This window comes from Amblyomma americanum, chromosome 8, assembly GCF_052857255.1.
Source record: "Amblyomma americanum isolate KBUSLIRL-KWMA chromosome 8, ASM5285725v1, whole genome shotgun sequence".
In the NCBI taxonomy this organism is placed as follows: Eukaryota; Metazoa; Arthropoda; class Arachnida; order Ixodida; family Ixodidae; genus Amblyomma; species Amblyomma americanum.
In genome coordinates, this window is record NC_135504.1 from 126,464,189 (window position 1) to 126,476,205 (window position 12,017).

The 12,017-nt window shown below is 49.6% G+C and overlaps 1 protein-coding gene across 5 annotated transcripts in view; it reads right to left on the bottom strand.

Moving 5' to 3' along the window:
* The window catches only part of LOC144102066 (extracellular serine/threonine protein CG31145), a 250,432-nt gene that overhangs the window by 67,565 nt on the left and 170,850 nt on the right, over positions 1 to 12,017 (bottom strand). For 4 of the 5 annotated variants that reach the window (XM_077635340.1, XM_077635341.1, XM_077635342.1 and 1 more), the window contains one exon: positions 653 to 954. The gene's annotated coding sequence lies outside the window, so the exon portion shown is untranslated. Of the gene's footprint in view, positions 1 to 652; positions 955 to 7,245; positions 7,588 to 12,017 lie in introns of those variants that run through there. The other variant, XM_077635345.1, reaches the window with a different exon arrangement.

Below are 12,017 nucleotides of genomic sequence, written 5' to 3' on the forward strand. Positions count from 1 at the left end.
GTAGTCATAATCATGAATCAAGACTCGTAGTCATTTAGCAAAGTAGCACGGCTCAGCACTATAATGCTTTCGCATTCTCACGCGTAAGCAGCCTCAAATGCCTCTGCCAATTTTTTTAACAGTAACTGCTGCATCATCTATGAGACGAAGCAGTAGCGGGCACAACAGATCAGTAACCCCGAAAGGAGTCATTCTCTTCAGGTAGCGGGGTACTACAGGAACACTGCAAAACACTCACAGAGGGACAATAAACTGAGCCCATAGATATCCTGCGCACTGTGTCTTTACAGTCTGGGTTTATTAACCCTAACTGCTTTGTATATAACAGTATGTAAGCACAACCACCTAGACCCAATTGCTGATTTCCTAGAAAAATAATCAATCAGAGCAAGATACCCGAGTGGCGCGCGGTGAACCTATACTCAATAATCCAAGCTCTGAGAAGAACGGTGTTGAAAAGACGTTTCAAGGCTGACTGCAACTGGCTCGCATCAAGCTCATTTAAAGGCGATAGCCTCTTTAAGGCTCTTCAACATTACTTAGTCTCCGAGTATTAGGCCAATCAAGCTGCCTGATTTTTACGGCATGGAAAGTACGGCGTTCACACCTGCGGCGCGGTCGCCGCAAGTGTGAACGGTGCCGATCGACCCACCTGCGGCGGCGCCGGCTGCGGTCCGGCAACGCCCTTGCGGTGGCTGGGCACCCAGGCCTGCTGCGGTGCCGCGAACGGTGATTGTCGCACGCCCGTGATGCGCACCAGCGTCAGGAACAGTAGCGCCGAGGCGGCGAGCAGGAGTCCGCTGACGAGCCGCTGCTTGAGCTTGACGCCGCGGCAGAGAAGCCGCGCGGGCCAGCCCAGGGGCACCCGCGACGCTGCCGCCGAAGCCACCTTGGTCGCGGAGCCCCCCGGGCAGTGGAGGCCGGCCAGTTCCAGCGCCAGGGCCGACGATGCGCCTGGTGTCAGAAGAAGAGTTCCGTGTGTGAACTACGGCAAATGGATTCTAAGAACTGAACAGTCTGGCTGCACTCTTTCGCTTCTTTGGATTGCACTCCAGAGGCCTGCATTTCCTAGCTGTAACCGCCTCTATCATTTCATCATGAAGGAAGGAAAGAACTCAGGACAGGCGGCTACTGCATATTTTTTGAAGCCGGCTCCCCCTGCACCCCCTCCCCCACTTGGCCGCCGTCCCAGCGCGCTTGCGCATGCGCAGCAGACAATGCAGCAGACGATGCCCCTGCTTCCAGCGTTACTATTGGCTGCGCCGCCGATCGAAGACTCCCGACAGTCCTTGCGAAAGCGCGGGACTTCCGGTATACACCTTATGGCATGCAGCTCGGATAGCGAGGGCCTCTCCTGAGTTTTCCTTCCTCCGTGCACTTCATTTGCAAATAGGGACTAGTGTAAGGATGACAACTCTTTGTTCTAATGAATGAGAGCAAGACCGATGTCCATAATGAAATCGAAAACAAGCACTGTAGGTGGCTCAAAATAGAGGGACGCATATATTTCTCTTCCGGTCAAGAGCCGAAGGAAAGAGAAAGAAAGAAGGAAAAAGAGGGAAAGAAAGAGGGGGCGGGGATATAAGACACGGAGAGATTAGAGACGGGCATGTGAACACTCTTCCTGCAAGACTGCAAGAGCCGGCAACAATGGTTGTCTGATATCCACTTGTGAAAGTGGCAGTCGCAGTTCCAGCCATCCGCATGTTCGAAAAATGAAGAAAGTAATGAGTTTGATGGCACCGGCCACCAGCTCGTTTCAAAAGGGGCGAACTTAGCACCGGTCCCTCCGTGAGTCCGTTCGGTAGTCTTATTACCGTCACCTTTGGCCCGGGAGATAGCGGAAAGGCTCCTAATTAATTCCGACCGGTTGTGGTTCTTTAACGTGCGCTAACACCGCACGGCACACTGACACGCTTGCATCTAGCCTCCATCGAAATGCGGTCGTCACGGCCTGGATTCGATCCTGCGAACTCGTGCTGAGCGCACGAGCGCCACAACCACTGATCCACTGAGGCGCACGTGAAGACAACCCTTACACACATCGTATATAGACAGCCTATAGACTTCGTATAGACTTTATTGCCTTTATATAGATATTTATTTTTGTCTACTCATAGTACACAGACTGTCTATAGACAAAGGTTTGCTAAAACTGTATGGCCATAATTCTATAGATTGTCTTTAGACAGTCTATAGGATTTGTATTGCTTGTAGACTGTTCTTCATAGGGTTCGTCAATAGACTTTATAGACAGAAGTCTATGGACAGTCTATATACTGTGTAAAGAAATTTTTGTAAGGGGAGAGATGCTCCACACATTTATCAACGCAGAAAACGCACCATGTATGTTACGCGATATTCACTCCTGCAGTATCGATGACCGCTGGCAGCCCGTTTCGGTTGCGGGTGGCTCCCAGGGTTTTGCATTCCATTTGATCGGAATTGAGACAAGACTAAACATGCTTGATGAATTATTGCTCGGTTCCGAGATGCGACATCGACGAGCTGAGAAAAGGCCGGAACGCATAAAAGCGCACGTGTGTGTTTCGGATAGCCTAAATTGGGGGGAAACTTAAGCTCTGACTTTAAGGGTATGACGCGACAGCGGTTCCTCGTGCCCACACAGACAAGGACACCATTTCCTCTTTCACAGATGTGAAAGGCTACTAGAAATGCATACAAAGCCCCGCCTTAACCAAGCCGTACAAACATGCCTGAGTGGCTTAGCGGTATGTCTGACTGGCAACCAAGGGTCAGGGGATACAGCGATGGGTCTGCTGTGTAGCAGCTTGAGATGCAACGCTATAGTCGGATCAAACTCCTTGTCAAGAGACCCCTTTCAAGCCAGTGGCGTCGGTCGATTCTCATGACATGCTCGAGTGACAGTGCAGTGTATGGCAGATGAAAATGCATAGTCGGAATAGTACCTACCCTGTATTGTCTCGCCAATCCCTGCATTGTCAGGCTGCCCATTCTAGCAGGTGCATGAGAGCCGGCCGGCGTCATTGGCTTGAAGGGGGTCAGTTGACAGAAAAAGTTGCTTTTTTCTTGACTCGTATCCAACTATAGTAACATGAGTCGTTATTTGCTCCGTGTTTATACGAGGGTGAGGAGGAGTACGGCGGCCGAAGGCTCGTGCGCTTGGCGCGTTGCTCGCGGTTGCTCCGATCAACCGCGAGCAACGCGTCAAGCGCACGGGCCTTCGGCCGCCGGCTCCCATAGATGGCGCCTCTTGGCTCGCATTTGGAGCAATCTGGATTTTCCGGCGACGCCGACAGTAACGCCGACGCCGGATGTTCTGCGAAACGGAGCCCTTATGCTGTTCGCGTACGAGAACGACAGTTCTATCTGAAGTCTCTCCTATGAAGCATACGTTAGGCCCAAACTGGAATTCGCCTGAGCAATATGCAGCCGTCATCAGAAATACCTAATTGAACTACTTGAAAGCATCCAGAATCCGGGGCTCCTTTCATCTGCTCAAAATATGATACGCGGGTTAGCGCTTGCGCCATCAAATCATCTATTAGTGTCGACTGGATAGCTCGTCGAATAATTGCAGCTAGGGCTGTTTCGTAATCTGTATTACAATCGCCCTGAGCTTCAAAAATCTCTGCTACAGTACCAGCCATACGAGCATCGCGTCGGATTTTCAATTCTCGGAGTGCGCAGCGTATACCTCGTTCTACAAATGGATTTCGTAAGTCGTTCCTGCCATTGATGAACGGAACTCGATGCCCGAATCAATCGTGCATGAACGCAGCGACTCTAAATTGAGGTCGTTTCAATCAGCTCACTTTGCTAAATGAAACTCATAAAAGCAATTGCTCTTCAATGTTTCTTTATTTCCTGCTTTTCTTTCCTGCATGACTGAAATCTCAGATTGAAATTTTGCTTTGTAAAAACTACTACCCAACCTCACTTATATATGGCATTTTGTTCCGTTGCTGCATGCTATTTCGCACGAATTGTGCTTATAAAACGCTACTTTGAGTACTACGTAAACGCATGCGGACATGAGGCACTCTTCTTTCAGTCTTTTTTTTTTTGTTTCCATTGTCCTCTCATTGCACACGCTTCTCTAGAAATGTATAAGGTTACTATGCCGTCTCGGTTGTGTTTTTTCATTGCCTAATAATAACAAGGCCATGGCCACATTTTATAGCCCCCCCCCCCCCCCCTTACGTAATGCCCAATCCCCGACCCTTAAGGGACAATAAGCGATTTGATAATGATGATGATGGCTTAAGACTCGTCAATGAGATTCGCTAATTACAGGAGCGCAGGCTCATACGCATGGTACAGTGCTGAGCAACTCCCCCAAGCCTAAGCAGCAGTAGGTAAGCACATACATAGCCCAGAAAGAAATCAGGTTGGGTTTAGAGTCCAGCACTAAGCTTCCATATTGCAGTCAGGAGGCGCGCGCAGTGATTACGTTGTTTCGGGAAAACTTATGATCCTTCACATAGGAGATATGGTCTTTTTTGTAGAAAATAATATTTCTCAAAACAATGAGTTTGGTAATTCCTCTTGCACCATTTTCTAGAAGACAGATTGTGCCACGCGTAATAATATAATTTTTTAACGAATTTCTTCTCGATCTGCTGATTTCTCTGAACTTTTCGAAAATATTCATTTTATGATAAATCAGGCGTTTATCTGACAAATCCTGGTACTTCGATGTTCTGATTTCCAGTCATTGTGACCTGTCGAGGTGGCTCAGTGGCTTTGGCGTTGATAATAATAATTGGTTTTTTGAGTAAGGTAATGGCGCAGTATCTGTCTCATATATCGCTGGACACCTGAACCGCGCCGTAAGGTAAGGGATAAAGGAGGGAGTGAAAGAAGGAAGGAAGAGAGAGGTGCCGTAGTGGAGGGCTCCGGAATAATTTCGACCACCTGGGGATCTTTAACGTGCATTGACATCGCACAGCACACAGGCGCCTTAACGTTTTGCCTCCATAAAAACACAGCCGCCGCGGTCGGGTTCGAACCCGGGAACTCCGGATCAGTAGTCGAGCGCCCTAGCCACTGAGCCACCGCGGCGGGTTGGCTTTGGCGTTCGGCAGCTGATACCGAGGCCGTGGGAGCGATCGCGGCTGAAATTAGGTACAGGCGAAATAATAATAAAAAAACGCCAGTTTGCTATGCGATGTGAGAGCGCGTTGAAGAACCCCAGGTCACCGAAATCAATCTGGGGCCCCCCAGTACAGCGTTCCTCATATCTCATGTGTTTCGGGACATTCAACCCCACATTCACTATTCATAATTCACAACAATTCCGGAATTCCCACGAAATTTGGTACACGTATGTAACGTATTAACTGAGACTGTTTGGCGTTGTAAAAGTTGGAAATTGTCTTCATGTGTTCCGCGTATACTTCTAAGGCGGGGAAAAAAATACACGTTTTGAATCAAACGAGAGGCGCTTGCAGGGGTTAAGTGAAAGAGCAACAAATCATTGACTACCGTAGAACACGCGCTTCGCATTCGTGTTTCAACCAGTTCGTTCGCAGAAAGGAGTAACCGGAATTTTTTTCTTTCAAGAGAAATCTTCTACAAGGCGCAGTAAATAAGTTCCCGCGCTAGACTGTGCACCAGCTGCAGTTACCTTGCCTTTTCATTTCATCAACGCCCTAAGTCCATTTGGCAACGCCCTTGAAACAGTGAGACTTGTGTCTAAGCCAATTCCCAGAGAAACTGCTGCGCACAGGCAGTGAACTTACCACGGAGTCTGTCTGCGAAGAGGGAAGTTTACCAATCACGGTTACACGTCATCGCAGACCGTCGAAGACAAATCCGGAGAAACCTCCTCCGAAAGCGCACTTTCCTGCGCCGGAACCACTGGACCTGAATAGCCCCCGGCGAGCTAGCCGCAAAAGATCAATCGCCGTGCTTTACGAAACGCCGAAAAAAAGAACCAAAAAACGAAAGAAACTCCACACAGTCCTTTCCATGTGAGGGCCTTTACTGGGGACAGCGTAGCAGATGCAATATAAGAGCGAACGGTATCCCGTTCCGTGAGGTGGTCAAATAAGAAGGAACGCGTGGAGGGCAGAACATAAGCGCCGGCCGTAATGACATTTCCAGGGAAGAAGAAGGAGGAGGAAGGAGGTGAGCACGTGCGTGTCCAGAGAATTGAATGTGAAGCACACGAGAACCACTACCTTCCATTATTTTTTCTTAGGAGGCGCCTTAGCACAATGCACTTTCGGAAGCTGGACCATCGAAAAAATATGGTAATGACGCTGACCGCGCCTTCGGCCGCAAAGCGAGGGGCAGCTTTGAAGGTCAGCTTGGCTTTGAATGCGGAGCTTGCCTAAGTTAGTGCTATTCGACGTCACAAAAGGCCCGGTCACTATTTAGAGAAGAAATTTGTTTAAATAGCAAGTGCCAAGAAACGAGAAGAGGACAGCAGATGTGCTGTATTAGACTCTTTCTTATAAGGCTTGCGTGGGTATACTGCATTGCCGACATCACTTCGAGATGGAAAAAAAAAGTTTAAGGCATTGTTCTTTTATTTACAATCGACATATTTGGAGCCATTAGGGAATTTGATCAGATGTGAGCTACTTTATAAAGACAGCGCAGAAGCTGGACCCACAAAAGATATCTCGCAAATTCCCACCCATCGTACGCAGTCTATTACACGATACTCATCAAATGGCCAACTCGCCAGAATAACCGCTATGGTCGGACACGCGTGTTTGTACAAACAGCATGCGCAGTTCGTGCAATGTTTTGGGAGCAACTACAGCTGTACCGGATCCTGCCCTCCACATCTCACGCCCTTCCGTACACCTTCCATGCCAGCCATGACCAAGTGACCATGCCCTGGTCACGTGGTCAAGAGTATGTCCTGCAAACCATACTCTTACGTGATATTCGAAGCAGAAAATGGACGAACTGGGACTAACTGCGCCCCTTAGCACCCGCGACGAACGGTTACTCCGTTAGGAGACTTAATGTGATCGATAATCCATTTGCAGTTAGTGTCTCTGAGAGACCGCTTGCTCTTCGCGGGGACTAATGGCTGCAGCACCGAAGTTAATCCTCAAGAGAGTAAACTTAACACACCTTTTGCTCTTTTCCAGCGTAGAGTGAACCAGATCAGGAAAGAATTGCAAGGCGAAGACGTTTTAGGAAGCTAACGGCAAATGCGTGCACTTTTAAGAACTTACAATTCGCTCATACGATTATCAGCGTAAAATAAAAGTAGAATCGAGGAAACAAAAACTCACAGACCTTAATACCCACAGGACTCTCCAGACGGCACTCTCCCAAACTACACCGGTCGCCCTCCTTCGCTGCGTTTTCTGTCAGCGTGGCGCAACTCCTACGAACGTTCTACCGGCGCACATCGTCCGTAACAGGCTCACTGGAAGACGCTCTTGGGAGCACTTTTCTCCGAGCGGGTCGCGACGCCCACAGGACAGTCCTCCCTCGACCTGGCACTCCTCGAGACACCCAAGAACGCACGCTGTGGCGAAGAAGTTCCCGGTAAACCTCGTAGCCCTAGCGGCGAAAATATTGGATTAAGAGGGTCCCTCCACAGCGCCCAGCTCGCAGAGAGGCCGAAGCGCCAACAGATCGAGCGACGGTCGCGGAGCGGAGATGGAGGGCGATGGCTGCGGGGCCCGTGACGTTCGGCGCCGGAAAGGTCGAAACACCGGGACTCTGCTCCTCAATACCATAGTCAGTTCCTCTTCCCTCGGCCCGCTCTCGATTCGGTGAAGGCGCGCGCAACAGGTGCGATCGCAGCGCCGAGAGCGCGCGCGGAGCTCCAACGAAGCAGAACGCAGTGATGACCGGAGAGAGCTGCGACGGCCGGCGTCGAGCATGTCCGGGACAATGGGAGGAAAATGATCAAGATGGCATATGCCCTACGAGTTCGCAGAATGCACGCTTGGCCTTTTCTTCTATATCTTTTTTTCTTTTCGGAGACTGCGTCCAATGCAGCTACTTTGAATGCTCGCACGGAAGTGGCGAGGGGTAGATTCGTGTACACTTGTTAGACGACCGATTCAGCTGTGGTCTTTATGACACGTCGCTGTAGCGTGGCACTGAAGTGACTGCGAATATCCCTGGCTACGATTACGACTATGCCACAGTCTTTCGATGAGGACTCTGGATATGCCTAATGGCATGTCAAAAATTGAAAATTGGTTTTTGAGGAAAGGAAATGACGCAGTAACAGCGCCTCACATCTCGGCGAACGCCTGAACCGCGCCGTAAGGGAAGGGATAAAGGAGGGAATGAAAGGAGAAAGGAAGAAAGAGGTGCCGTAGTGGAGGACTGCGGAATAATTTCGACCACCTGGGGAATCTTTAACGTGCACTGGCATCGCACAGCACACGGGCGCCTTAGCGTTTCGCCTCCATCGAAACGCGGCCGCCGCGGTCGGGTTCGAGCCCGGGTACCCCGGATCAGTAGCCGAGCGCCTTCACCACTGAGCCACCGCGGAGGGTAATGTCATGTATGCACAAGCACACGTTCCTCAAAGAAAACAAACATTTCGTTGTTTACACCTACGGCCTACACGGCGAGATTTCGGCATCCCTCATATAAACGGTTCTTGCTGAAAGTTTTAAAAAAAAACTCCTTGTTGTTTGGGTTTTCTTCCATTTTTTACTGTGGGGGGGGGGGGGGGTGATAAAAGAAAACAAGCAGCGTTCGAAATGTAAAAGCTTAGAGTTCCCAGAGCGATATATCGGTCTCTGCTCGACTCAGTGATCAAAGATTCGCCCATGTGTTCGTCCCACTGCGTGTGCAGGTCTAGACGGCGAGCACCGTTCTATATAATGGGACGGCAATAAAGTCATCCGGCGAACGACGCGACCCGCGAAGGGTTTCGTTTGTCGTCGTCGACAAGTTCCCGTGCACGACAGGTTTCGCCCGTATATAATCCTGCGCGGAGAGGCCCATACCTGCGCACCCTCTCTATCTCTCTCTCCAAGTGCAGCAACAATTCTTCCTTGTGTCCGCTGTGCTTACTCGCGAAGTCGACGCGATATATATCTGGTCAGAAGGGACCATACGTTTCTCGTTCTAACGTTAACGAGTCGAGACGTTGAACGACGAGGCACTCCTTTCTTACTCACGCTGTTGTCCTTCTATTTTTTTCTTAGTGTCCTTCGGTGGGCCCTTCCCCTTTTTATTCTGGTTGGCTTCAGCACGGTATTCCATTTTTCTTTATTTCAATATGACCGGCATCACCGCAGTCCCAGCACAAGGTAAGTATTCATCAGGGCACGTGGGCGAACGAGAAGGCGCACGCGACCGCCCGAGGGCTCACTTTCAGGTCGATCGCCGCTGACGCGCCGCCTCCACGCGAGGAACACCTCCCATCGGGTGACGAGCTCACCACATTCCATGAAATATTTTCTCATTATAAGTTCGGTCGTAAGGCCTATCCAGCAGCAGATAATCAGCTCAGCAGGAAAGAGGAAATCATATGGAGGAAATTGCAAACCGGGGTGTTTCCAAACCCTCAACTGAACAGTACGCAGTGCAATATAGCATTGCAGATCTAGTCCACATAGTTTGGACCTGCCCTCTCTATAACGACCCGAATAGAAATGTACAATCCTGGGAGACCTTACTGCTCAACCACGAAACAGGAGAACAACGCAATGTCATCGGTCTCGCCCTTGCCGCCGCCGAGTCCCAAGGCGACGGTTGGGGGAATGAATGGGGTCTTAGGCTACAGCCTTGTCCGCCGTCATTTTTTAAGGGTGCAAATTAGTTATTTCTCTCTCCCTCTCTCAATATGACCGGCTATACTTTATGCTTATGCTTGCATATCGGGATGAAGGAACAGATGAAATCCGCGAGACGTCGACAGAAGATGCATTTTACGCGCTGACAAGTTCTTCCTTTCTGGTACCGTGTTTTTTCTAAAAAATTGCAGACCACTTTCCGAATGACAGGAAGAGTTCCTTAGTTACATGCTATCCCTACAGCATCACTTCTGCACCTTGGTTATTTCAAGCACCCCTTGAGGGCGTCGATGCAGCAGTGGTGTATAGGAATAGATTATTTTATTTCTGTACTAGCCTCATCTTACGTTTTGTGCGTCTTTACAGTGCCTGAATAAGCCAGAGCGAAAGCCTTCGATGCTTCATATCGTTACAAACCCTAAACGCGCGGCGGGAGTAAAAAAGGAGAAAAAGTATGGAAGTTATCATACATACGTCGCGAACATGATGACCTCCAAGCCAGTAAAAAATTTTCATATGACTGTAAACAGTGCCCACAAGCAGGAAATATGGAAAATTTTGTTCAATTGTGATAATGAAATTATCTTGCCAAAAAAATGCCGCTGCTCTTGGTTGACAAGGAGGAAGAGTAATCATAAATCGTTGTTGCAGCCCACAAACCGAGAGTGCCAGCCACAAGTGCCGGTAGAAATGACGCCATCATCATCGTAAAAATTGGAGGCGACCCTTAAGCTCCACCCAAAGGGTACGACGCGATAGCGTAAATGGGTTAATGCCATATACGCCGAATTGGTCATTCTCGACTTAAGATTCACAGGTCCCTGGGAGACCCCATGTCACTCCTGGAGCAGTGGTGCGGCGGTTTAGCGATGGGCCACTGCTCCGCGATGCCACCGGTGGAGTGGATTTAATATCTGCTGGTGGTCCTTGGACCCAAGATATTAAACTTATTTTTGGAATATGGCGGTGTGCTCGGCTTGATGCACTCTGGCACGGGTCGGCCCGGTATTGCACTGCCTCCAGGATCGGCCAGGGGCATATAAGCGCGCGCCTTTCCTTTATATCTTTGCTCTCCTACCCTTTAACTCTCCTACTTGCAGCACGCGGCAGCGAGCGTGGCTAATAATAATTGGTTTTGGGGGAAAGGAAATGGCGCAGTATGTACGTGTCTCATATATCGTTGGACACCTGAACCGCGCCGTAAGAAAAGGGATAAAGGAGGCAGTGAAAGAAGAAATGAAGAGAGAGGTGCCGTATTGGAGGGCTCCGGAATATGTTCGACCACCTGGGGATCTTTAACGTGCACTGACATCGCACAGCACACGGGCGCCTTAGCGTTTTTCCGCCGCGGTCGGGTTCGAACCCGGGAGCTCCGGATCAGTAGTCGAGCACCCTAACCACTGAGCCACCGCGGCGGGGTAGCGAGCGTGGCTCGGCTTGAGCCAGTAGGCAGGCCCGTGCGCTTTCCTTTTTTTTCTTCCTATGAGCAGCAACAACAACAGCCGCCGGTGGGGCTTGTGCGACGCAGGTTGCTCTTCCCGAGCGACCAATGATAAATTTAACTGCAATCTGTCACGGAGAACAGTTTGCTCACAATCGGTGGGCAGGTTGTGATGACGCCACAAGGTCACGTGACCTAGGTGGTCCGCGTATAGGTGGTTCACGTACGTGAAGTGGACTATGAACAACCGTTTCATCAGCAACCTCTGCGACTACCTCAGCGCAACGGGTCCTCACTCCTTCTTTAAACTTTCAATCCCGTGCATTCCTTCCCCCGCCCCCCTTCCTTTTTTCAACTTGTGCCTCATGGCACACTTTTCGAATAAAAAAAAAGTATAGGTTGCTTCTCCGGGGATTTTACCTTCACCAACGCCGACGACGTCGGATTTTCTACAAAACGGTAGCCTTCACCCAATACCGCGTTAAAATGTTGCAGATATGCTTTATCTGACTGGAATAAGTCAAGAATAAGACATTCGGTACGTGATAGCACGTTGTTTCCAACGAAGTTGTACGCTGTTCTGCGTGCACAATGGCAACGAGAGTGTGCGCACTCCACAGGTGAATGAGCCGCGATAACTCATTTAATAGTCCGCGAACGGCAGTAAGGATATAATGCCATTAAATACGGTCACTAAATGTTTGTTGTTGCTGGGCTAGTTGGTGCATAGTTATATGTACAACGTTAGCGCAAAAATAAGAAACATTCACAAGAAAGGTGTACAAGAAAAAAGCGCGTTGTCTTGTCCACCTTTCTTGTGAATGTGTCTTATTTTTGCGCTAACGTTGTACATAGAA